This window comes from Ochotona princeps, chromosome 12, assembly GCF_030435755.1.
Source record: "Ochotona princeps isolate mOchPri1 chromosome 12, mOchPri1.hap1, whole genome shotgun sequence".
Taxonomy (NCBI): Eukaryota; Metazoa; Chordata; class Mammalia; order Lagomorpha; family Ochotonidae; genus Ochotona; species Ochotona princeps.
Window position 1 is genome coordinate 6,554,276 of NC_080843.1, and position 25,705 is coordinate 6,579,980.

Consider the following 25,705-nt stretch of genomic DNA (forward strand, 5'->3'; position numbering starts at 1 on the left):
AGTAGAAACGAAATAATCTGAACTTGTGGAAAGTCAGAACTTGTCAAGGAGAGAGAGAGAGAGCTAGAGCGTATTTGAGACAGAGCACCCTGAATACTGAAGTGACTTGCAGTTCTTTGATCTTTGTAGGATTTGGAGCATGAAGAAGGCATAGAAACTGAGTTTCTTGTGCTAAGCTTAAAAATACAAATCAGGGGGGCCCGGCGGCGTGGCCTAGTGGCTAAAGTCCTCCCCTTCAACGCCCCGGGATCCAATATGGGCGCCGGTTCTAGTCCCGGTAGCTCCACTTCCCATCCAGCTCCCTGCTTGTGGCCTGGGAAAGCAATCGAGGATGGCCCAATGCATTGGGACCCTGCACCCGCGTGGGAGACCTGGAGGAGGTTCCTGGTTCCTGGCTTCGGATCGGCGCGCACCGGCCCGTTGCGGCTCACTTGGGGAGTGAATCATCGGACGGAAGATCTTCCTCTCTGTCTCTCCTCCTCTCTGTATATCTGACTTTGTAATAAAAATAAATCTTAAAAAAAAAAAAATACAAATCAGGGGCCCAGCGTGGTGGCCGAGCAGCTAAAGTCCTCTCCTTGAACGCACCAGGGATCCCATATGGGTGCCAGTTCTAATCCCAGCAGCCTCACTTCCCATCCAGCTCCCTGCTTGTAACATGGGAAAGCAGTCAAGGACAGCCCAAAACCTTGAGACCCTGCACCCGCATAGGAGACCTGAAGGAACTTCCTAGCTCCTGCCTTTGGATTGGCTCAGCATCAGCCACTTGGGGAGTGAATCATCGGATGGAAGATCTTCCTCTCTGTCTCTCCTTCTCTATATATATATATCTGACTTTGTAAATTTTTATATATAGATATATATATATATTATATATATATATATATATATATATATATATATATATATATATATATATATATATATATATCAGTGTATCAGTCCAGGAAGACTTAGATAACCTTTACAATTAAAAGAGTATTAATTTCTAAATGTCTACCAGATGTTTTAGCAAAATAAACACTATAATGGAGTTAAAAATGAAAACATTTTCTAACTTGCATGAAAATTGGAGGGGTACTTACACATGCACATTCTGAAAACAGTTAAACCAATCTTTCAGAAAATCCAGACTCTAAAAACCTTACTAAAATAAAGCTATAGTTTGACTGAATGGTCTTACTTGACTGTCTAAATAATATCAGCCAGGTTTTTACTCTGTAGGTATAAATTCCCAAAAGCCAACTCTAGGGTCCAGACTGGAAGATATTAATCATTTCATAGCTTCAAGCCTTCCAAAGAAGCAGCAAATTTAAATATAAAATCAAAGCCTGGCTCTCAGTAAGCCTCCCCCACATGACCTCTGTGTAAATCCTATGTCTGAGTGTATGTGTGTATGTATGTACTTTAATACAATTTGTTACAACAGCTGTATGCAATGTAAGGTGCATAACAATTCCTGACTATTGTAAATCTGATTGATAATTAGTATTCCTTCATGAAAGGAGCAATAGATTAAGCACAATTGTGTACAGTTACAATTGTGTTAGCTTGTGTTTGTCTCTTTTTTGTGTGTGCTCCAAACTCTCAAACACACTCGTCTGCTTTATCTTCAATAGGTGGGTGGAACTGGAGGCGATTAGAGTGCAGGAAAAACCACCTGGGCTTACCAATATCAGTGAGAGCAACAACATCAGAGGAAGTGCCCACTATCTCATAAGACAATATTGATTTGAACTTCTTTGGCACTCCTGTTGTATTTTTTTTTATGAAATTACAGAAAGGATCAAGAAAAGCAGGGACTGGAACTGTGATCCCGTGTGTGAAATCACCACTTGCAATGCAGCTTATAATGTGAGCACTGGTTCAAGTCCTGCTGCTCTACTTCCTATTCAGCTTTTTGCCAATTTATCTTGGAAGGAAGATGGCATAAGTACTTGAACCCCTGCCTCCCATGCAGGAAACCTGGAAGGAGTTTTGGTTTCTGGGGAAACATTTGAGATATGAACCAATGAATAAAAGATGTCTTTCTGTCCTCTGTCTCTCCTTCGCTCTATCCTTGTGACTATGCCTTCAAATAAATGAATAAACCTCTTGAAAAGACAAAACCGAATATGTTCAAAAATAGATAACATAGAATCCAGGAAATCATTTCTTCTTCAATTGTATTTCCTAGTGAAGGACTTTTTTGCACCTACAGGTAGGCATATTTAGTGCATGGAAATCACATCCCAGAAAACATTAGAGGACACAAGTAAATTAAATTTTATTGTTAATCAAATGTTAGTCTGCTGAGAACTCATAATAGTCTTCTTTGCAGAGAAAGGATTAACTTTTCTCGTGCTTATTTTCCTAATCCCAGTGTCCCTTGTCCCTTAAGTCACTATACTGCTGGCAAATTTTCAGGCTGAAGATGGTTTCTATATATCAAAACGTTAAGTACTGTCAAGTTCTTGAAAAGCATGGAGAGAAGGAGAGAAGCAAAGGAGGGTGGAGAATGGGAGAGTCTCTCTGTCTGCTGGTTCATGTTCCAAATGCCCAGCAGACTGACACCAGGAGCAGGCCTCCTGTGAGCAACAAAAGCCAGGTAGGCCATTATCTGCTCCTTCCAAGGACTCAGAGGCAGGGAACTAGTTTAGCAGATAAGGCCCTGCTACTGGACATGGCACCCAAAATGGGATGCAGGCATTGTCAAGCAGTAGCTTTTCTCGTTGAACCACAATGTCCTCCCGGCTGACCCACACCTGCATGATTATCCCGTGTCTTCCTTAGAATCCAAAACAAGGGATGATGTGTACTTGTGCATTCATGGGTTCTACAGCTGCTATCCCACAACAACTGACCATTCTCAAAGCAACTGGAAGCCCCACTGATATACCCAGCATCCCACACAGCACACAGCAGGAGCTCAGTAAGTACCTGATGAATTATTCTTTTCCACTACAAGATCTATAATTTTTGATTGGCAAGTACATGGCAATTCAACTTGGTTGATGTGTGTGTATGTGGTGGGGGAATTTGAAATAAAGTCCATTGTTTTTTCTTTCTTATTAAAATATCTCATATAGTACATTTGGAAACATCAAACTTCAAAAGTTACTTCCTTGTGCATTAGCCACTTTTTCACCAAAACTCAGAGCCCAACATCATCTTGCCGTGTCTTTGAATATTCTTGTATAACATTCTTAATAACTTTAAAATATTCCACTGTGTGGATGACAATTATCATTTTATTCAATCTACCATTTATTAGAAAATGCAAGAGTATCTGTTTCAGATCAGTGACTCCATGTGTAGTTCTGAATGAATAAATGAATTGAATAGATATTTAGTTGTTCTCCATTTCTGTCCATTAATAACACTGTCATGAACTTGTTCATGGTTAAGTTTTTGGAAAACACATAATTCATCCTCTGGATAAATTCCTAGAAGTTAAAATTCTGCTCAAAGAGTACAATTTTTATATTTTTCATCCTAACCCTATGAAATTCTCAGGAGAATGCTAAAAGCATCACATACAGAAATGAATTTTACTGCTCAGAGCTGACAGCAGTTTGCTTCTCCCAAGTTTCATCTTTTAGCAGGAGAGAAAGGGTTTGATTTTGTTTCTTCTTGCATTGCAAGAGAAACTTGATCCTAAGAAACTTAGGCACAAGCATGACAAGGGTGAAATAAAATAGGTTGGGGGGAAGATAGAAAATCCTCTAATTAGGCCCGATCATAGAGCCAAACAACAGTGTATAGTATGGGTCTGTCATAGATATCACTAAATCGGATATGAATGATGCTTTTGACCAGTGCCATCACAGAATTGATCCAATTGATGTTTTCTGATCCCCGGAGCTGCCAAAAACCAGAGATTGTTACCTCCTTCATTTGCTACCTTCAGACAGGACTGCCTTGAACATGGCTGAATAAGACTTATCCTGGTGTCAATTGCCTTTCTAAAAGGAATTATGGGAGGTTCCTCTTAGAACCCACACCTGAAAGTTGATATGCAGACCGGAGAACATTTCAGTAGCCAAAGTAATAATGAATCATATTTACAAACCCAATGTTTAATTGCAAGGTTTTACTTTTGTATGCATTCAACTAAAGTCCTAAATACTTGGAAAAACCATTTAGCAGTGCCTTACAAGAATACCACAGAAAATATGTTAAAACCTAAATCAAGCTCGAGTGCATTTTCTTGTAACTTCATAAATTCTTTCAAGTGAATATTAGAGTGGTCCCTAATACTGTTTTCAAGATCTCAACATGATCACCAAGACTACTTCCTTTCGACACAGCTCATTAAACAAGTTCTTTCATACACATATAAAGTGATCATTTTCAACTTATACTATTGAGGCTGAGCATGTATGAAAGTGAGGTAAGACTCAGGGTGCCCTGAAATAAAGGTAATTGAACACATTCTCATTCTTTCCTCTCTTTTATCTTGCTGCTACTTCTGTGTAGGGTGACTTGCTGACCTAGAATTTTTTTTGAGTGCAGAAAATCTTAACAACAAAAATAATGCCTCTAAAATTACCAAATGTAATTATGGAAACTATTTGATCTTACCATGGGAAAGACACATCAAAGAATCACGGGCTGGGCTTCACAGTGTAGCAACTTATGGGAACAATTACTCCAGTCACTAAAAGTGAAGAGGAAGAAAGGATTCCAAAAAGGAATTATCTCTGTTTCTCTTTCAGTTACACATTATTCCTAGTTGAAGTGAGATTTTAAATGTGTAAAATTTTCTATCTACAAGGACATTCTGTGATTTAAACGAGTTAGATAGCAAAATATGGCCTGACCATTAAAAATATCTACGACCACAGTCAAAAACAGCATAATGTTTCTGAAATGGTGCAAGATGACCATTGTACTTTGCATATTTTGTCTAGGGAATAGACACATCATCAATGGAAATTTGACCTTTATTTCTTAAGCAGTTGAAAATTCCTTTGTTTGACTTATGTGTCTTCAGAAAAACAACTTCAAAAGAAATAATTGATTAAAAAATCAAACAAGGTGTCTTTTCTCAGAATACTTTCCCTATTCCTCTATCTTGGAGTGTGCTTCCTATGTTTTCCTTAATAGTTTGATGGTTTCTGGGTGTAGATTTAGGTCCTTGATCCATTTAGAGCTATGTTTCGTATAATGTGACAGGTGTCGGTCTTGCTTCTTAATTCTGCATGCTGCTATCCAGTTGTCCCAACAGCATTTGTTGAATAGACCGGATTTTTGCCTCGATTGTTTTCAGTTTTCTTGTCAAAGATTAGTTGATTATACATGTGTGGGCTCCCTTCTGGTGTTTCTATTCTGTTCCTCTAATCTCCTCTGCTTCTGTACCAGTACCAGACTGTTTTGATAACCATGGCTCTGTAGTATGTCTTGAAGTCTGTAATTGTGATTCCTTCAGTTTGATTTCTATTTTTTCAGGATGGCTTTGGCTATTCGTGGTGTTTTGTGATTCCAGATGAACTTTTGTATCATCTTTTCTATTTCTGAAAAGAATGTTGTTGGGATTTTGAGTGGGATTGCGTTGAATCTGTATATTGCTTTTGGTAATATGGTCATTTTGATAATTTTAATCCTACCGATCCAGGAACATGGTAAGGTTCTCCATTTCTCAAAGTCTTCTTCAATTTCCTTTTAAAATGATTTATAGTTTTCATCATAGAGGTCTTTCACATATTTAGTTAGCTTAATTCCTAGGTATTTAAGATTCCTCTCCTCTATTTTAAAGGGGACTGTACTTACAATTTCTTTCTCATCCATGGAATTATTTGCATACACTAGTGCCGTCAATTTGTTTTCATTAATTTTGTATCCTGCTACTTTGCCTCCTTCACTGCTGGTGGGAGTGTAGGCTCGTACAGCCACTGTGGAAATCAGTATGCAGAGTGCTTGGAAAATTGTAAATAAACCTGCCACATGACCCAGCTATCCCACTCCTAGTAATATACCCAATAGAAGTGAAATCTGCATCTGAGAAGGGGATCTGTAATCCTATATTTGCAGCAGCAGCACAATCTATAATAGCAAAGACATGGAAACAATCCAGATGTGCATCCAAAGAAGAGTGGTTAAAGAAACTGTGGTACATCTACTCCATGGGATATCATTCAGCCATTAGGAAGAATGAAATTATTCTATTTACAACCAGGTAGTCTCAACAAGAGACCATTATGCTCAGTGAAATGAGTCAATCACAAAAGAACAAATACCATATGTTCTGTCTTAAATAAGGAAATCAACATATAAAATCTAGCTCCAATAGTCCAATCCATACTGGTTTTTGACTGTTTGCTTACTTTTTTTGTCTGTATCCCATATGTTTTGATGTTTTTTATTTCAGTTTGGTTCATTCCAAATAATCTCTTTTCTCTAGTCAAATTCATCACAGGCTCATGAATTATACGATGGCATTATTTTTCCCAAGAGACTTTTGTTTCCTTTTGTCACTCATGTGTTGGTTACTCAGTGGCACTTTTTTTTTCATGGTACTGTAATTTGTTGTTGCTGTTGCTGTTGTTGTTGCTGCTGTGGCTGTTCTAACTCATACCAGTTGTTGACCTTGTTTCATGGCTTCTCACTTATGGTAATGTATAGTGATGGAGTACTGGGGTCTATCATATACAGCCTTGGGGGTATAACAGAACATGCATCCCTGCATCCAGACAAAAGATGGAATCCCAATGAAACTGTTGGACATGTGTAGACAATGGGATGCTGGACTGTCTGACATTGTCTGTACCAACAATGTCGGGGTACACTTAAATAAGAGACTGATAGAATTATGATTCCTTATGAAGGACTACACTATTATAACAAAATGGGAAAATCTGATGAGGGTGGGAGTTTGGCGGGGGGAATCCCAGTCTACACAAAATTGTACCTCACAACTCAAAATTCAAAATAAAAATATATTAAAAAAATCAAACAAGGGTTATACCAATTTCCAAATTGTTTCCCCTATAGCCAAGGAGGTTAGTACTGTTCTCAACTATATCAGATAGGAAAGAAACAGATACACTGGTAACCTTATTAAATGGCCCCAAGTGATGAAGGCTGGAACCTGGGTAATTCCTAACCATCTTGCACAGATATAAAAAACTGCTTTGGAATGTCTGATTAATCATCTTCGTATTAACCAATTTCTACATGACATCACTCTCCCTTGCACAAATTAAAGCTGCCAGTATCACTTTATCTCCATGAATTTAATTAATCTCATCTTTACGTAAAGTTTGTGGATATATGGCATTAGGATTTATACAGGATCCTAAAATTATTTTCTAGGTCTGGAATTCTCTGGTTTCATAATAGTAAAATGTATTAGTTGTTTCACTAGTCATTTTGTGCAACTGAATGACTGAATCTGTCTACCTCTTATTAATTTCATATCACATTGGGCCATGATTTCAAATAATATAAAGCCTTATCAGCTGCCATTAGCCACTGTCACAACAAAGTGTTAGTGTATTATATTACCTTATGGAGATGCCAAATGAAGTCAATAAAATTAATTTGTACCACAATGAAAGGAATCATTAAGAAGAGACAGCATAATGTACAACCCAGTGATCCTAGCTTTCTGCCAGTAAGTGATTGCTTCAGGGAGAAACCACAGACTCCTTAAGACTTCTAAAATATGATAGAAAGACTCTGTTCCCAGAATTTTTCTGTGAAATATTTCCAAATTAAGGGAGTTATTATATTGTATTAGACAGTCCCAATGAATTGTGCTCCCCTGAAGTCACCCAAGGATAAATGGTACCTGTTCAGTGGAGATGGGACCCAGTGTGTAGGTTTATTGGTAGAAGAGCCTGGAGAAAAGCTTAGCTCAATTGTCCAATGTGTTGTCAAGCATCCTATGGCACATCAGTGACAAACTGGAAATAAAGTCCTGGAACCTCTGGCTCTTTCTCAGAATATACCATTAACGTCATGTCTACATACAAGCCATCTCATGGGGTCAACTTCTTGGTGATATCAATCATGCCATAGCTTAAAAATAGGTAAGCAGTGATAAGTGCCTTCCTTTCATAGATGAGCATGGCAAGTTGCTTGGCTCAGGCATCCAGCTCTGGAATCCATATGCTCAACTTCTACACCATCCACTATGATGACCATTGTTTAATTTGTATTTTTACAACAATTATTAAATATCTCCAACTTAATATATTTAAATACATATGTATACATATATATATATTTCTTTCACCACATACTTCTCTGCAATTTTCTTTTCGTCTCTATAAATGATATCAATTCTTTCAGTTGCTCATGAAAGAAACTTGAGAGTTATTCTTGATTTCCTTCTTCCTTACACTCAGTTTTCTGTATATTAGCATCTGGTAAGGTCTTCCTTCTTTTTTTTTGGAAAAGTCACTCTCCCTATCATCATTATCACCTTCCTCCATGCCTTTACCATCTTTTATGTGGACCATTGCAATGCTTTCTTTAAAGTCCTTCTTATCCTTGTACACAGAACTGTTGAACCTCATCTGAAATCCACCAGTGTGTCCCTCCTATCATAAGGGAGGAGTCCACTGATCCCTGTGAAAAACCAAAACTCCTCTTACACTCCAACTTCAGTTCCCTCCACTCAGTGACAATCTTGCCCCTGTGATCATCCTCACTCTTGGATCATCATCTGTCCACCCTTACTAGGCTAAAAACACCTCTTAATCACTGTAACTTCTGACTCTTATTTTTGTGGAACACATTAAAACTTGATTTTAATCACATAAATATTAGTTACCAACATATTTATTGTTTGCACGCTTCTCTAGATTATCAGCTTTGTGAAATAAGGACTTCGTGCCCACATCTAATCCAGAAGTGTCCGAATGAGTATCCTGCACAAAGTTGAAGAGTAAACACCTCTGAATGAACTAACCAGCATGGCAAATGAAGCATAGGTCCTGAGCTTTTTCGCACATATCGCTTTGCTATAATTACTCACCTGAGAAAGAAATCATAGTTCTTAAGCCCTGCATCCAGCAGTCTAATTCTGATATGCATTAGCATGTTCTGATAGTTCCTTTATAACAACTGTTATAAATTATAATACAGCATCAATTCTGAGTTCTATTGTCTGACATAGTCACATGAACTATTCACTTTATGTCCAGACATTGAATCCACAGTCTTCAATTTCCCGGGAAATCATTTTATCAGCACTCAGGTGCCCTGGCCTTCTCCATTATATTTTAAAATCACCTCAGTTACAAATTTCATTATTTACATTGCTGCAAACCCTTCTGGATAAATTTTATAACAAACAAGTCCATATGTTTACATTGATGCACTGCCCTTTTAAAAAACAAATCTCGCTATCCTTAACTTCCCAAGCCTGCTTAACAATTACAAACATCTCTGAACACCCCAGTGCCTCTTTCTTCCTCAGACTACAAAAGCAATTACACTTTTAAAATTCGGCTGCAAAAAACTAATCACAATAAACAGAATGAAATGTCAGTCTGAATGGCAGGCTCTTCCCCAGCTACCAGGACGAAGTCTTCAAAAGCATCAGTATTCACAAGACAAATTCCAATTTACTGAGTCCACCAACAGGTTGTGTCGTTCTCCCTACAGTGTTGACAAACACAATTGCTAGGGCTGCTGAGCAATAATAATGAAAGCTCAACAAGAGGCAGGGAGAAGGGCTCTAATGATAGTATTTGCAGTTTATTGCCTTCCAATAAAAATAATCTGCTCCTCTGCCTGCAAAGTCGCAGGTGACAGAGCCCTGCTACCCCAGATGGCTTTATTCAGTGAAGCCTTGCCGAATGTCATTCCCAGAGCGGTGGCAAGTCCTGCCTTTCTTTCCATCCTTCGGTGAAATGGTGCCATGATTTATAAGGAAAGACATGTCTGTCTCTTTCTTAGGATCTGTCCAAGAGCCACTTGTAAACTATCAAGACAGCAGGGTGCTGGTGTGCTTAACAGAAGTTTCTGGGGTGTCCTTTAGAATTCGTGCTTCTGTTTGAGTAGAAACTGTTAATGAACCCCACTTTTCTCTTTGAAAGGAGAGTCTGGAATAAGACCTTTGCACTTGGAAAGTTCAGACATGGAGCCCAGCAAGATTTAACTGCTGCTCACCTCAACAGGTACTCGACCCAGAGGATCTGGGCAGGACACTGGGAAGTGTGCAGGGCCAGGGTACTAATCTGTCTTGACACTAAGTGGCATTAGGTGCCTGAAGAAAAGTCCAGGCACCTGAAGCCCTGGGCTTGCTCTCTTGTCCCCAGCAGCACTGGTACACTGAAGCTGGGAATTGGTTTACAGGCAATCTGCATTTAATACAAGCTATGTGTCTTACTTCCATGTACTACAACCCTGGAAGAGAAAGAAGATCACTGTTATTTAGGCAGCGATGTGGCTAAATACTCCAGTCATCTGAAGTATTCCAAGGTTATAATAATTATCGCAGAGACAAGTGTTTGCCTTACCGGTTAAGATACCTTTGTCCCACATCAGAATGCCTGGGTTCAATACCTAGTATTAGACCCCAATTGTGCCTTCCTGCTACTCTGCTCCTTTGGACAAAGTGCTAACAGCTCAACCGTTGGGTCGCTGCCACCCCTACGAGAGACCCGGGTGGAGATCAAGACTCCTGCTGGCTTCTGTCTGCCGGAACTCCAGCCTTGGTCTGTATTTTGGGATGAACCACAGATTGAGAGCTATTTCTATGTTTATTCATCTGTCTGTCTCTCCCTCTCTTAGGTGAGTAAACTAGATAAATGAATTAAAATTTTAAGACAAATGTGAATAAAGGAGGAAGATTGTTAAGTTCTTTGAATTGTATCTATGAATCATATTGAATCTGTTTTTTAAAATTAGTAGAGCATTCTTTAACCTGAGTTGCCTAGTAATCAAGAGTCGTGCAGGATTCCCCAGAAACTTCCCTGGAGAGCGCAGATAACCACAGTCTCAGTGTTATGAGCTACCTTCTTCTTTGCAGGTGTACCCTTCTGAACAGCTCTACTTCCTATATTCAAAATGGCAGGGCACTGGTGCATAGCAATTCATTGCTTTGCAAACATGAAAAATCCTGTCTACTGAACTATGCAAGGGTAGGCACAAGGTCGATACTCTATACATAAAGTAGCTTGTTTACATGAGAAGACACATTGGAAATGAGTGTATTTAGTATCACTAAGATCATAAGAGGAAAAACACTATTAGAAATATTGATGGTTTTTTCCTGCATGAGATACGGTGCTTTGTTCTCATGCTAAGCCTGTGTTAGAATTAAAGCAAGGCAACCAGATTTCTTAGGGTGATCTGGGTTATCCTAGGCATCAAGTATCAAGAGATAGCGTAAACTTGATTGGAGAGCATAATACCTATTGGGAAGTCAGTTACCTGGTTGAAAGAAGCTAATGACTTGCCCAGTTACTGCCAAGCCAGGTGCTTCAGGCTAGCTCATTGCCACCCCACAAAGGGTGCCCCTTACCAGGATCCATCCTCCTAGCCCTTGTTCCAGCAGGTGCCCCAGGCATGGTTGACCACTTCCTTCCTGGTCTTAGAGAATTCCCTCTTGTTTCTCAGTCTAACTACCCTTCTATTGTTCACAGGCCTCTATTTCTGACTCTCCTCCCTTTCTGCTTATAAACATTGGTACTGTCCACAGGGCAGAAAGGGTAGGCCTGGTTTTGTTTCCGCTGTCTGGTGCCCAAGGGAAAAGGCTCAGGCCCAAATCAGAGACATGGGTTCCAGTGAGCAGTTAGAAGATAAGCTCTTAGTGCAGGGATGTAGTTTGAGCAGGATTAGCAACAAGAATGAAGGTCGTATCTATAGAGGGGTCCCTCATGGCTCCACGGAAGATGAGATCCTGGTGGACTCTTCCTTTCTTCTCCAATTTCTCTTCCTCTCCTGAGTGCTTCACACACTGGTGATTTGTTCTTACTATGCAAATCAAAATAATTATAAGTTCTACTAATTTTCCTCCAAATAGCTCCAATGCTACCATGCTTAAGGAGATCTTCCATGTATGGATAAGTCAGGTTCTTGATTTCTTACTTCAGCTGCTATAAGTGTTTCCTAACATATTTCAAGCAACTTCCTTTATTCCATACTCATCCCTTCCTCCAAATGTTAATTCCTATAATGTTAATACTGCTGTTCCAACTTTTATTGGTCAACACTCCAGCAATAGCCTCCGAGGGAAGCATCAACCCGTCAGGGCACCCTGAGCTCTCTGTCTCCAGGTTGCTTGTTCCATGCCCCAGCTGTCCTTACAGCGCAGCACATGTGCTGTGTATTTCATCTAACACACGCTTCTCTATCCACCCTGCCATTGCACAAGCATGTGTCTTTGCTTACACTGTTCACGTCATTCACTCAGCCAACACCCTCAAACATTCCCCATACCTAGCTAATTTCTGTTCATCACCAAGAGCCAGCTTAATCTCCACTGCATGTGGAAACCTCCAGGAAAGATCGTTGTCCCATTTTCCTTACTGGTGCACTAATGCATCTCTCCCTTATGGCATGGCTCTCATCTCACTACTGACATTTTTGTGTGCATCTTACACTGTTAACAGTAAGCACATAGCACAATCTCCAGCGGGGAAAAAAATGCATTAAATGTATACTGATTGAATAACTAATGAACTAATCACCAATCATTACCAAAGCATATTCATGGTGCCTTTCAATGATGCATAACAGATTTCTTTCACTTCAAATTTTATCAATTCAAGGTTTAATTCATTTTGAAATTGCTTACCTTTAACTCCTCTTCCAAGTTTTATAGCTAATTGTAAAGTATGGTTTCAACATGAATTACAGGGTCACTGAAAATTTAGTTCTTTCCACTAAAATGGAGGATTGAAAAAAAGAGTATTGCTGTTGTTGTAATTATTTGTAAATGAAGTGCAAAATATCTGAGCTATTTTAATTTTATTTACAGTATCTTCCTATGGGCAAAACAATTTCAATTATTTATGAGAGTTGTTAGCAGAATACCAAAAAGCAACTTCGTGATTTTTAGCTGCTTTTTCCATTACAACAAGGGTCGGTAAAACTTTCTGTGACTGGTCACATGGTCCAGATTTTAGACTTTATGAGTCACATTGTATATTATCCACATTTCAGAATTTTCTTTGCTAAGGCCAGCAAATGGCTCAGAGGCTAATTCTCCATCTACAAGCGCCAGCATCCCATATGGGTGCCAGTCTGTGTCCTAGCTGCTCCGTTTCTCATCCAGCTCTCTGCTTATGACCTGGGAAAGCAGTGGAGGATGGCCCAAAGATTTGGGACCCTGATACCATGTTAGAGACCCAGCAGAAGTTCTGGGCTTCAGATTAGTTCAGCTCCAGCCATTGTGACCATTTGTGGGGTGAACCAGTGAATAGAAGATCTTTCTCTCTGTCTCTCCTTCCCTCCATAAATCTCTCTCTCTCTCTCCAATAAAAAATAAATATGTTTTAAGAAATTTCCTTGTATATTTTGCACACATACATGTCCTTTAAAAACCCTTAAAATGTAAATTCATTCTTGACCCAGATGTTATTAAATAAATCACTAATGGAAAATACTTTACTCACAGGGCATTCTTTTCCAACTCCTGTTTTACAATAGTTGTTTATATTCCACTAATTATTTTTCCTTTAATCTCTTTCTATCAAGTTAATTATTGGATAAGTATTAAATAAATAGTCCATTTGTTCATGTGCCTCAGGTAATGGGAATTCAATTACATTCTTTGAGACTCAACAGCCATTAATTAATGTAAAAGTTTCTGTATTTATTCAACTTTTAACATTTTTTAGAAGTGGAAATCAACAAGGCACAGACCATTCTACACAAGAAAAAGAAGAAAACATAGTCACAAAGGATCTCAGATTTTTAAATAGAAGGTACTTTGTAAAGAGTCAGGTCATAAGCTAAAGTAATAAACACACTTCTTAACTTACCACAGATATCTACATATTATTTCCCAAATACTCCTCAGTTAAACAAAAGAGTCCTGAAACTGAAAATAAAGGAAGATCAAGTTCTCCCAAAGGAGAGAGAGACCTCCTGACAGGAGAAATGCAAGGGTTAAAGACAACTGTAATCTTTAGACAGAAGATAGAGAAGAAGGCATACTCTGGGGAATCTTAAACAGGTGTTACGTTAAGCCAAAAGAGGAAATAAAGTTATCTAGAAAGAGGGCTCAAGGGAAGAAAAGGAAAAATCAGTCACGAGGACAGAAGCATCCAGTTCTGGTCATCGGAAGGCCTTCGCCTGGAACGGAGGAAGACAACTGCCATGGCCAGGCTTGCTCTCTCAGCTAGGAAACGCTCAGCTGGCCCCTAGGCCCCTCACATTCAAGGAACATGTGTGTTTCGTGTGTTTGTTCCTCAGGAGCTAGAAAATAAGGAAAGGAAAAAGGGAGGAGCAAAACTAGTCCACATTTTTCTAAATCCCTTTGGATTTTAAGACAACTGAATAAAGTGATAGGTTCTATTTTCCAGGAACATGTTGGAAAAATGTTTCAGCACGCCTATGCAGACTTTCATTAAAGTGATAATTTAATTTTGCATTCCACTTGATTAAAATCTACCTACAGATCATTCCACACACATTCTATGTAACAGATGTGCACTGAGAAGGACACCACAATTTATCCATCAACACTATGAGAAGTTAGCCCTTTCTTTTGTTTTCTGTTTACTTGTTTCTGCTTGGTTATTCTTTGGTAACAATATTAAAATGCAATAGGTATTCTTCAATTAATTTCCAAGTTAACACCCCTGTCTATCAATTACTGTTAATGAGCAATTGCTAACTTTCACTTGGCTTAGATGATAACTTTTGGAAAGCACATAGGCATGATTTAAAACTACAGAATGTACAATGTACTTGACAGAAGCACACTTTGAATAAAGAAAGCAGCTTTTTTTTTTTCACAATTGCTACCCTTGGACCTTCTTGACCAACAGTCCACATTATTCAGTCTTAAAATATTGCTTTCAGTTAAGATTCAGTGCAAACCTAAGGGGTAATTAGATTCATGTTCATCTTTGGCCAAAGTTGACAATTTCAGGACTTGAACTTGAATCTGTCTTTGCTATAAGTTTGGTCTTAATACTGAATAATTTTGTAGACTATGCTTTCCCCGTCTTTCAGACTACAAAATGGAATGCTGGCACGCAAAGGTCACCTGGGCCGGCCCGTTTTTCACAGAACATGGCGCAGTGACATTTGAATTCAACCTTGTGTCTAGTGCACTGCTCACTGGACTCACTTTGACAGATATGGGGATGATGGATGCAGATTTCCATCCAAAGGTTTGGCGAGGCCTCAGCAGTAATATAACCTTTCTTAAAGGTTATTTTTAACCACTTGCTAAAAATTCTTGCAGGAAGAAAAAGTGACATGCCCTTTAATAAAATGAATACAATAATATACCTACAATTGATACCACTGCAGTCAAGTTTGGTCAATTGCCCAAGTGAGAACTTACTCCTTAATAACCAGGGCCAGTCCACTTCTGGCCCAGCTCCTTACGGAAAGACTTCCTAAAGAGTTCACAGGAACTGAGACTAACTCTAATTTGGAAACCAAGAGGAAAGAGGAGAAAGAAAAAACAACTCCAAAATAGTTCTTTGCAAACCCTTCATTATATTGTCAATTAACTCTGATACTGTGTTTACAAAATGAAACCAGATATAAGGCAGTGGATTTATTCATTAGCAATCTTGACTCAGTGAAGGTTATTCTAGCTGTTAAACAATGTTTGGTTTTATTTTTTTAAGATTTTTATGTGATTTCTTTTCTGAGAGATAAAGTAAAATTAAGAAGTATTGCAATCAGCACATTGACTAGACCAGCAAAATTAACAGCACTCCATTTGAGATAATAACCCCAAATTATTTCCCCAACAAGACTCTATGCACATTTACAATTTATTAGTGGCTAGTTAAGAAAAAAGGTTGTACAAATATAATTCATCTTCTGGCTCATAGAATTCTGATAATGCAGATTTGATTCTGAAAACATCAAAGCCAGTACACTGCCATTTTTAATTTACAACTAAAAATATATATATTAATCCATTGTTCTCTAGTTATTAAAGTAATAGCTATTAGTAGTGCCAGGCAGGGTATACACAACTTAAACAGTGTGTTTCTGGGTCGAGGCAAATGGGAGACACTGACCAAAGCTTACTCCACAATCCTCCATCCCCTCAACAATATGGCATCTGCAGAGTCAGTGTTCCCAAAGACAGCACAGAGGAAGACACCAACAGCCTGAGTGGATGCCCCTCTCCTTCACAGCAGAGTTAGAAATTGGAGATACAGCCCTGTGAAGTCCTAAGACAGAGTCACAGGAACCTGCCTGGTAAACAAGAGCTACAGAATGATGTACTCCTTCACTGATTCTAAAGAGAGTGATTTTGCTAAGAATCATCCAGGGAGATCCGTGGTAGCTAAAAGGCTGGTTGGTACTCATGTTCTGCATCAGAAGACCAGGGTTCAAGCCTCAGCTACAGTTCCTAACTCCAGCTTCCTACTAGTTAGTTGCTGGGAGGCAGCAAGAACTGAAGTCACTGGGCTCCACTCCAAGTGGAGAAGTGGACTGAGTTTCTGGCTCACAGCATCAGACAAGCACAGTCCACTGTAGACATCCAAGTTGGTAAGCTAGCAGACGATATCTGTAGTGCACAAGCACTTTTTGAAGGCAAAATTAGAATGGTTTAACTATTTCTACTCAAAACAGTGTATCTTTCATTTCATGCATTTCTTTTTTATTAAACATCATGTATGTTTTATTAATTGTATCTATAAAAAATCCTAACAGGGCCTGGCATAAAAGCCTAACAGCTAAAGTCCTCTCATTGCATGTGCCAGGATATCACATGGGCTCTTCTTGTTCATGTCCCGACTGTTAGACTTCCCATACGGCTTCCTGTTTGTAGCCATGGAAAGCAATAGATGATGACCCAAACCCTTGGGACCGTGCACCAATGTGGGAGACCTGGAAGAAGTTCCTGACTCCTGGCTTTGAGTCAGTTCATCTCTGGCCGTTGTGGCAACTTGGGAAGTGAACCAGTGGATGAAAGATCTTTCTCTCTCTCTTCTTCTCTCCGTATATCTGCCTTTGCAATAAAAATAAGATAAAATTTAAAAATCCTGAGAATCATTATTACTTTTAAAAAACTATTTCATTTTCTTTTGGAAAAATTTTCTGTACAAATATTAATATTGAATCTTTACACTGTGTAATAGGGTGATAATATTATACTGCATATTTTTCTAATTTAAAAAGCTAGAACTTACTTTGAATGTTTTTACTACAAACAGGTTATATTTGAGGCAAAAGATAAATTTGATCTTATTTGAATATAGGATATATATATATATATATATATAAAAATATCATGATACCCTATGTATAAACACAATTTTTATGCTATAATTAAAATTAAATATTCATAAGTGTGTGTGTGTGTGTGTGTGTGTGTACTTTCTCCTGGTTTCTCTCAGCAGTCAAGGCTTGGATCAACCCCAGAAAAATGTCCTTTGAAACATGATGTTTGATAACCTAATTAATTTTCCACATGTAAAAATCACTGCCTTCAGCTGTATTGACAACACAATGATAGATAAGAGAAACAAAACAGAAAAGGAAAACTCTCATTGGAGTTTGTGTATCAGTTTCCTGTCTCCTTCTTCAGTGATATGGAGATGAGACATTCGGAGATAGCTGATCAATAATTTAGGACTACTCCCATTGATATATTGGACATATAGAAATGTGTGAGTCACATAATTTAGGCACTACTCTAAGAAGTACAGACCATTGGCCCAGCACAGTGGCCTAGCAGCTAAAACCTCATCTTGAATGCCGTGGGATCCCATATGGGCACTGGTTCTAATCCCAGCAGCCTCTCTTCCCAACCAGCTCCCTGCTTGTAACATGGGAAAGCAGTCAAGGATGGCCCAAAGCTTTGGGACTCTGCACCCACATGAGAGACCCAGAAAAAGCGCCTGGCTCCTGGCTCCTGGCTCCTGGCTCCTGGCTCCTGGCTTTAGACTGACTCAGCTCCAGCTGTTGTGATCACTTGGAGAGTGAATCTTCAGATGGAAGATCTTCCTCACTATCTCTCCTCCTCTCTGTATATCTGACTTTGCAATAAAAAATAAACAAATACATCTTTAAAAAAAACCAGTGCAGAACATGTGTTTAAGTATTTTATGTTCCATTCATGATTCTGTTATGACATTGTATTTGACACATACACATTGGCTTTTTTCCGCTGTGAGCAGAGATCGGAGAGAATTCTCGCATGCACATTGGCATAAATATCTTGGGCTCCAAATTAGTCTCCATTTGATAGTCAAATATCTGGGATTTATCAAGGCTAATAGATAGTGGACACCTTATGTGTCAAGACAGATAACAGAAAATGAAATGAAGGATCAAAAGGTTATTCTTAAGGCAAAAACATGAAATAGCAAAAAATGAAGGTATAAACCTTCTCTCAAAAGATAAGCTCACAACTGTGAGTTTTTGTCAGGAGATCTCTTCTTCATCACCAACTTAAGCCAATGAAGAATTCTAGGGGGAAAAAAGGCCAGAGAGAAGAAAGCTAATAAAAATTAAAGTGCATTGAGAACACACAGATAGTGGATTTGAGGGGTAAGCATGGGCTCAAATTTTGAAGAAACTGATAGCTAGATTGAATTTTATAATGGAGCCTTCTGCTGAGGACAGGCAGTTAGAGTAAGGAGTCCTATTTCCACTTGGAGGGCATAGATTTAGTAGTAGCACAATGAAAATTTTTTCAGCTGGGAAATGCTGAACCACTGCAAAGATGCTAACACAGGAGTAAGGAGTGATAATCAGGCCTGAGGAAGGTTTCTGAAGTCCAGTGGACACATCTAATTGAAGGCCTGGAGGGGAGAAGGAATGGAATAAGCAAAAAACCAACATATGCAGTATGGGAGACTAGATGTTTAATGTGATCATAAACTAAGAAAATTCAAGAGAAAAAGGCAAATAATTGAGTTGCGGCAGAGGGGCAGAGTTCATATAATTTAAAAAGCATGAATAGTGAAGTCGCCATGAAACAGTCAAGAGGAATGTCGTGAATTTCTGGAAATCTCTGCTCTTTCAGAAGATTTCTATTGGATGTTTATGAGGCATCGGCAAAGTCAATGGGCTGAAGAAAGGATAGAAACCATAGGTAATTATTAATTCTTAAAATATTAGTCAAGGAAGAAGATTCAAGCAATGGGAGAGAAATCAATGCTTGAATCCTATTTGGGAGGATTATAATGGTCTGTAGTCCTAGAAGCCCAAGGAGTAGTGAGAATTTAAGAAATGAATAAGCCACTTGCTCAAAACTATAGAAAAATATCAATAGTGCATCCATAAACATAGCACAATAAATGGAAAGTCTGTGCTATTAAACAAGGTGGCTTCAATATTTTCAGGATAAAAAATTTAGTTATAACATACTAGAAGATAATGAACTGGACTAGAAATTGAGAGAATGATTTGATTAAATAGGCCATCCGTTCCATCTTTCATACATATTTACTGGTCTTCTACTGCCTGACACGCACAATTAAAGACATGTTGCAACAAATAAAGAATACATTCTTATATTCTGATGGACAAAATTCCAGATTGTGTATGTAGAGGGGGATCTGCTAAGTTTTGTCATGAGAAGCAGAAAGAAGATCAAGCTCTTGCTTGAACAGAGAGAGGCATGGTGAAAGTGAAGATATTCAGGATGAGAGAAGCAAACCCTCTTGTTTGCACTATCAGACAATTTTCAAGAAATAGTAACCTGCACCCAGAGAACACACACACATCCAGTCCAGTGGCCATCTGGTTTCTAAGACCAGATGTCATGACCAGGCCCATCATCTCACATTGCAGGAGCACATGCTGGAAGCTTTTGCAGTTTAATTGTAAAGCTATTAGAAATTCTGTCACAGAGAAATTTTGAGATGAGAATGTCAATAATTTTTAAGAGCCTAGAACAAAAGACAGAAGATTTAGTCTTTGCCAAACAGGGAAGTTGTAAGCTAGTGAGATTTGGAGTCTGTTGGTTGGCATGGTAGCTCATATTATCCTATACTAATGGAGCTATTGCTGGAGACAGCAAAGGAAGAAAGTTAAATCCTCACTTTTAACTATAAATTAATCAATTAGAGAGGAACTATAAAAGTGTTATGAAAAATATTTGCTTAAATTTGCATAGCAAAAGATTTTCTAAAGAAAATATAAAACCCAGACTCCATAAAGAACAGTTTGATATTTTGTATTATGTAAAAATGTAATACTTGTATACAAAAGACAATACATGCAGGTTGAAAGTAGAGTCTGCAATAGTTTGTGAAACTCTGCAATACTCTGCAAACAAAGGATGTTTGAACTATAGAGCAAATATGGATTTTAATGGAAATTAATATAGCAAATTATATAGCTAAAGAGACTAACAGCTAATACAAAAATACAAAATTTAAATGGCCAGGGAACATACTGAATTTTTTTCAAACTCAGTAGCAGTGAAAGAGAAGCAAATTGAAACTGTAAGATAGCACTTTATAGCCTTCCAATAGCCTGATACAGCGTTGAAAATCACCTGCTGCTAAATGTAATGATTACCTGTAAAGAGAAAAGAGAAGTTGGGAAAGAAATAAGTATGGACCATAGCTCTTTTGTTCTCTCTAGTTCTATGTTATTAAGCTTTTTCCATGAATATCTCTTATTTAGAGAAATGCCTTTTTTCAGGTTTGTGGGAAAATAATCACAGAATATGGTCAACAGAAAGGCTGCTTAGAATAGATGATTTGGGGCTTGACAAATAAAAAGAACATAAACGATTCTTGTTGGAGGTGAATTTGCCCTTTGAGACATTTGTAAATGTCTGGAAGTATTTGGAGTTACTATAAAAGGAGAAACACAATTGATGTCTCCTAATTCTAGAAGCCATGTATGCATGCTTAGCATGTACAGCCACCACTTAAGAATGCTGGCATCCCATACAGAACACCAGTTTGTGTCCCAGCTGCTCCAATTCCCATCCAGATCTCAGCTAATGGCCTGGGAAATGTTCTATAAGATGGCCTAGCCAATGCCACCCATATTGGAGACCTGAAAGAGCTTCTGACTCCTGGCTTCTGCTCATCCCAGCCATGAGAACTGTGCCTTTTCGATGAGTGAGCCTGCAAATGAAAGATTGCTCACTCACTCTCTCTCTTTCTCTCTCTATCTCTCTCTCTCCCTCCTCTCTCTGTTTCTATCTCCCTCCTCTCTCTTTCTATCTCTTCCTCTTATTCTTCTGTAATTGTAACATGCCAAATGAATAAATAAACATCATGAGTGAAGTTAAAGAAACAAACAAACAAGGAAAAGGACGCATGTCTCAAAAGGAGCGGGCTGGGGCAGGGAATGCTGCCGGTGCAAAGGGTTACCATGCAGCTAGACTGACAGAGTGCAGGCATTCTCCGGTCCGCTCAGGCTCTGCCAACACACTCCTAAGCATTTTATCCTCTTCAGGGGACGGTGCAGAGGGAAATGAGAAAAACAGCGTTAAAGCCGTTTTGGTTGACTTGCGTTACTTCAGATTTATTCCATTTAATTTTACACTCTATGATTATTTGAAAGGTTTCTTTTTTAATCAAAACTTTTAGTGAAGTTTAAAAGTATGCTCTGCATAGTGTAATACCATGTGTATATATTGACAATTTGTACAGTTTTGTGCTTTTAGAAAGTATATAGGTCCCCACCAAAAATGATTACAAAATATTCAGTCATGTCTTAAAAACACAAGTTTTGAGGTTGGGCATGAGGGAAAAAAGTGATTAAGAGAATAATAATAATAGTAATAATAAAACATTAGTTTTTGGTATTACAACACCAGACCTATAATCCAGCAGGTACTGCCCATGCAAACTACTCAGTCACTAAGATAATCACTAGGTCCAAAATCATTGCTGGAGCTCCAGCACCCCTCTGTCCAAAGTCAAACAGATATTCTGGCCACCGCAGCAACCTCCTGGAGTGGGGTTCCACCTTGGGAAGTTCTGCTAGGCTCAGTGCAAGGAGAAAATGGATGCAGTTTTATTTGTCAAACATCTTTATAGACCCTGCTGCCCATGGATAATTGGGTAATGAGAAAGGAATGCCCTGGCCACATGGACAGCATACAGAGGACCCGCCACACAGCTGTGTATGTTTCACAAAGATATTTCTGAACTGTGCTATAACTCTTCCCAATTACCTCGCTTACAGGAAATACTGCCCAAAAAAGCCTCTGATTTACCAGAGGAAGCCTGGGGCTTGACATCAACAAATTTCACATCTAGGCTGACCTGGCAGATACTCCAGACAAAGGCATTTCTCTAGCACACTGGGACTATTTGAAACATCTTCAGTAACTGCGGGAAGAGGAAAGATGCATCCGTCTCCCAAAGCCTGGACAGCTACAAATGTGAGGATCGTTAGCTGAATGGAGCAGAGCATTGTGTTAATGAGACTAAGACTGTGGGTCTGATTGCTGTGTGGCCTGTGTGATTCTTTTCTCTTCCGTGGCCAACATAAATATATAAGTAAATCTCCCTGGCTTCAGGAGATTCAACAGGAAATTGCAGATGAAACAGATCTAAAGCAGGACAAGAATGATGACAACCTTTTGGGATGAGTTGGGAATGATGCATGCACAGAACTCTATTAACTAAGAACTTTTATGTAACATCTCTTGAATATTTTCCTACCAATTCACATTCGAATAGCAAAACACATCACATTTAGCTATAAAAAGATAATTGTATGAGAATTATCCTTTTACAGATTTGAAAATAGCAACATAAATATCAAAACCTGTACTTTATATGCCACATTCATTTATCCTCTTTACCATAATGAATTGATTGATGTGTTTATTCAACCCACTACAGACTTATCTCCAACAAAATTTCTTAAACAGCCGTTGCTTCCCAAAACGTGGTTCATGAGCTAATAACATTCAAGAACTTGCTGTATAAATTCAGGGTCTCAGACTCCACCCTGACAAGCCCTTTCAAAAGCCTGCATATTAATGAGATGCTCAGGTGACATAGGCATGTAAAAGTTTATCCAGTTTTTGACTGTTAGGCCACCTGTCCTTAGAAGCAGTTCCTAAGTTGGCAACACTCTGCCACTGTTTGGTAGCTGTCCCATTTGATGAGAATCCTTCTTAGAGCCTTTTGGCTTGTCCTGTGTTGGCACGCTTAGATTTTTCAATGGTCATCCTGTGAAAGAAACCAAGAAAGGTTTCCAGCATAACTGCCTTCACATGTGGGCTTAGGCTCTGCATGATAGCTCAACTAACTAACCATCCCCTTATAAATACCTGGCATAAATACCCATATGTGTGCCGGCTCATGTCCCAGCTGCTGTACTTCCCATCTAGCTCCCTGCTTGCAGCCTGGGAAAGAAATGGGGGATGGCCTAAAGCCATCTGGACTGAAACACAGGCTACAGGGATAATCATAATACATGTGGCCCAACTTGCAGTGCATGTATTGGCCACATGAGTTGCTGATACCTGCATAGTGGACAGCATGCCCAGATGCATGGGGGTGACACGATGACCAGCTCATCTAGGCTAGTAGAACAGGGTGAGTGCCTCAGCAGAGGATGGAAAGCAGAACAGATTGAACCACTTTGCAACATGGTTGGGCCATAAACTTTACAACACGTTCCTGGACCTGTGGATGCACTACGGTGCTTGGTCAGCCAGTAGACTTCGGCAAGATTTTCTCAACCCTGGTATAATGAAGCCAACAAAGTCTCAGGACTATCAAAACCACTCAAGTAACACGCTTGAAACATTCTGCCAACATCAGGTTCTCCAAGGCGTCATCAAATGACTGTGCCCCAATTAAGGTGCTGATGTAGTTTGACAGCAAGGATGGCCCTAACCCTGCCCTCCCTGTGGACACATAAGAAAAAAATTTTTGAAACATTTGTCCACACACCTTCCTACATGCGTCAACCTTCTCCACCCTAATCAGAGAAACACATGTGCATGCAGCCCCGTCAACTAGGTAAACAATATTAAAAATCAAATTAAAAGCACAGAAAAAAATCAGTATTTATAGCTCAATGCTTTTGTTTACACATCTGATGAAATAAACACACATAAGTGGAACATCATTTGCATTCTTTTGAGACATGCGTTCTTACTTAAATATGGAATGTGTAGTACGTATTTCTGACCAAATGCTAAATCTCGCTGATTTCTTCTTGTTTTTTTTTTTCATACTTTTCAAAAATTATCTGGTAGGATTAAATGTATTAGGCAGTGCTGTATCTTCTCAGATACAGGCAAAATGAAGAACAAATATCATTTTTTAAAAACTAATGGGAGTGATTTCTTTGGTCTTCTAAAAATCAAACAAGCTGGCTTCGTCTCTTCTCAGGTGGATGTGTACTGCAATGGCCCATATGGGAACTAGTTTGTGTCTCAGCTGCTCCACTTCCAATCCCACTTTCTGCTTATGACCTGGGAAAGTAGAAGAGATGGGCTTAAGTCCCTGTACCAATGTAGGAAACCCATAGGAGGCTCCTGGCTTCTGGTTGGCTCAGCTCTGGCCCTTGCAGTCATTTGTGGATGGAAGCTCTCATCTATCTATCTATCTATCTCCTATGATTCTGCATTTCAAGCAAAAATAAAACAAACCTTAAAAACTATTGTCAGGAGGGGTCTAGGCCTCTTATGATTTGAAACATATGCCCTGTATTTACTGCAATGAAACACATTATCATGAACTCCTAAACGTCTGACAGTGAGTAAAGAGATTCCAAAGTGGCAGTACGTGATCCTCCCTCATCACAAGCATAGCATTCTGACCGATTCTTCTAGAGAAATTAGGGAAGAGAGGTAAATCTGGACTAAATCGGGATTCAGTTTCTGCTCCAATTACAGCAAACTATAAAGCAAAGCATCTCACTCAGTACAATGACCTAGTAGCTAAAGTCCTCGCCTTGCTTACACCAAGATCCCAAGGTGCTTGTTCATGCCCCAGCTGCCCCAGTCCCTGCTTGTGGCCTGGAAAAGCAGTCAGGGACGGTCCAAAGCCTTGGGACCATGCACCCGTGTGAGAGACCCGGAAGAGGCTCCTGGCTTCAGGTCAGCTCAGCTCCAGCTATTGCAGCAACTTGAGGAGTGAACCAGTGGACACAAGATTTTCCTCTTTGTACTCTTCTCTGTATATCTGACTTTCCAATAAAAACAAATAAATCTTTTAAAAAGAAAAAAAAAGAAAAACAGATCTGTGAAGGAGAAGCACTGGAAAAGCAAGCAGAAGACTCTAACTTTCCAGAGAGAATGCATTTACATGACACCGGAATGAGATTGGTTTCTGCACAGATCTCTGATGTGATCTGCATGTCAAATTCCTTAAATCAAAAATGTACCCACATATCCCGATCTTGCTCTGATGTCAGAGAAGCGGAGAGCATATTCACACCTCCTCGAGGCTCATCTATTTTCAATACACAGACATCCCCTACCAGAAAAAAAGTTTATGAAATGTAGTTCTTTGGAATTTATTATAGCTATTTATCATTTTAATAGCCACCAGTGTATGTAGAGCTTAGCAGTTGTAAAGTCTCCAGTTAGCAGGCCCTCAAAGGACATTCACAAACCAAGCCATCCTAACTGCAGCTAAACCTCTCCCCCTTCCCCTGCCCTCAGGATGAGTTATAG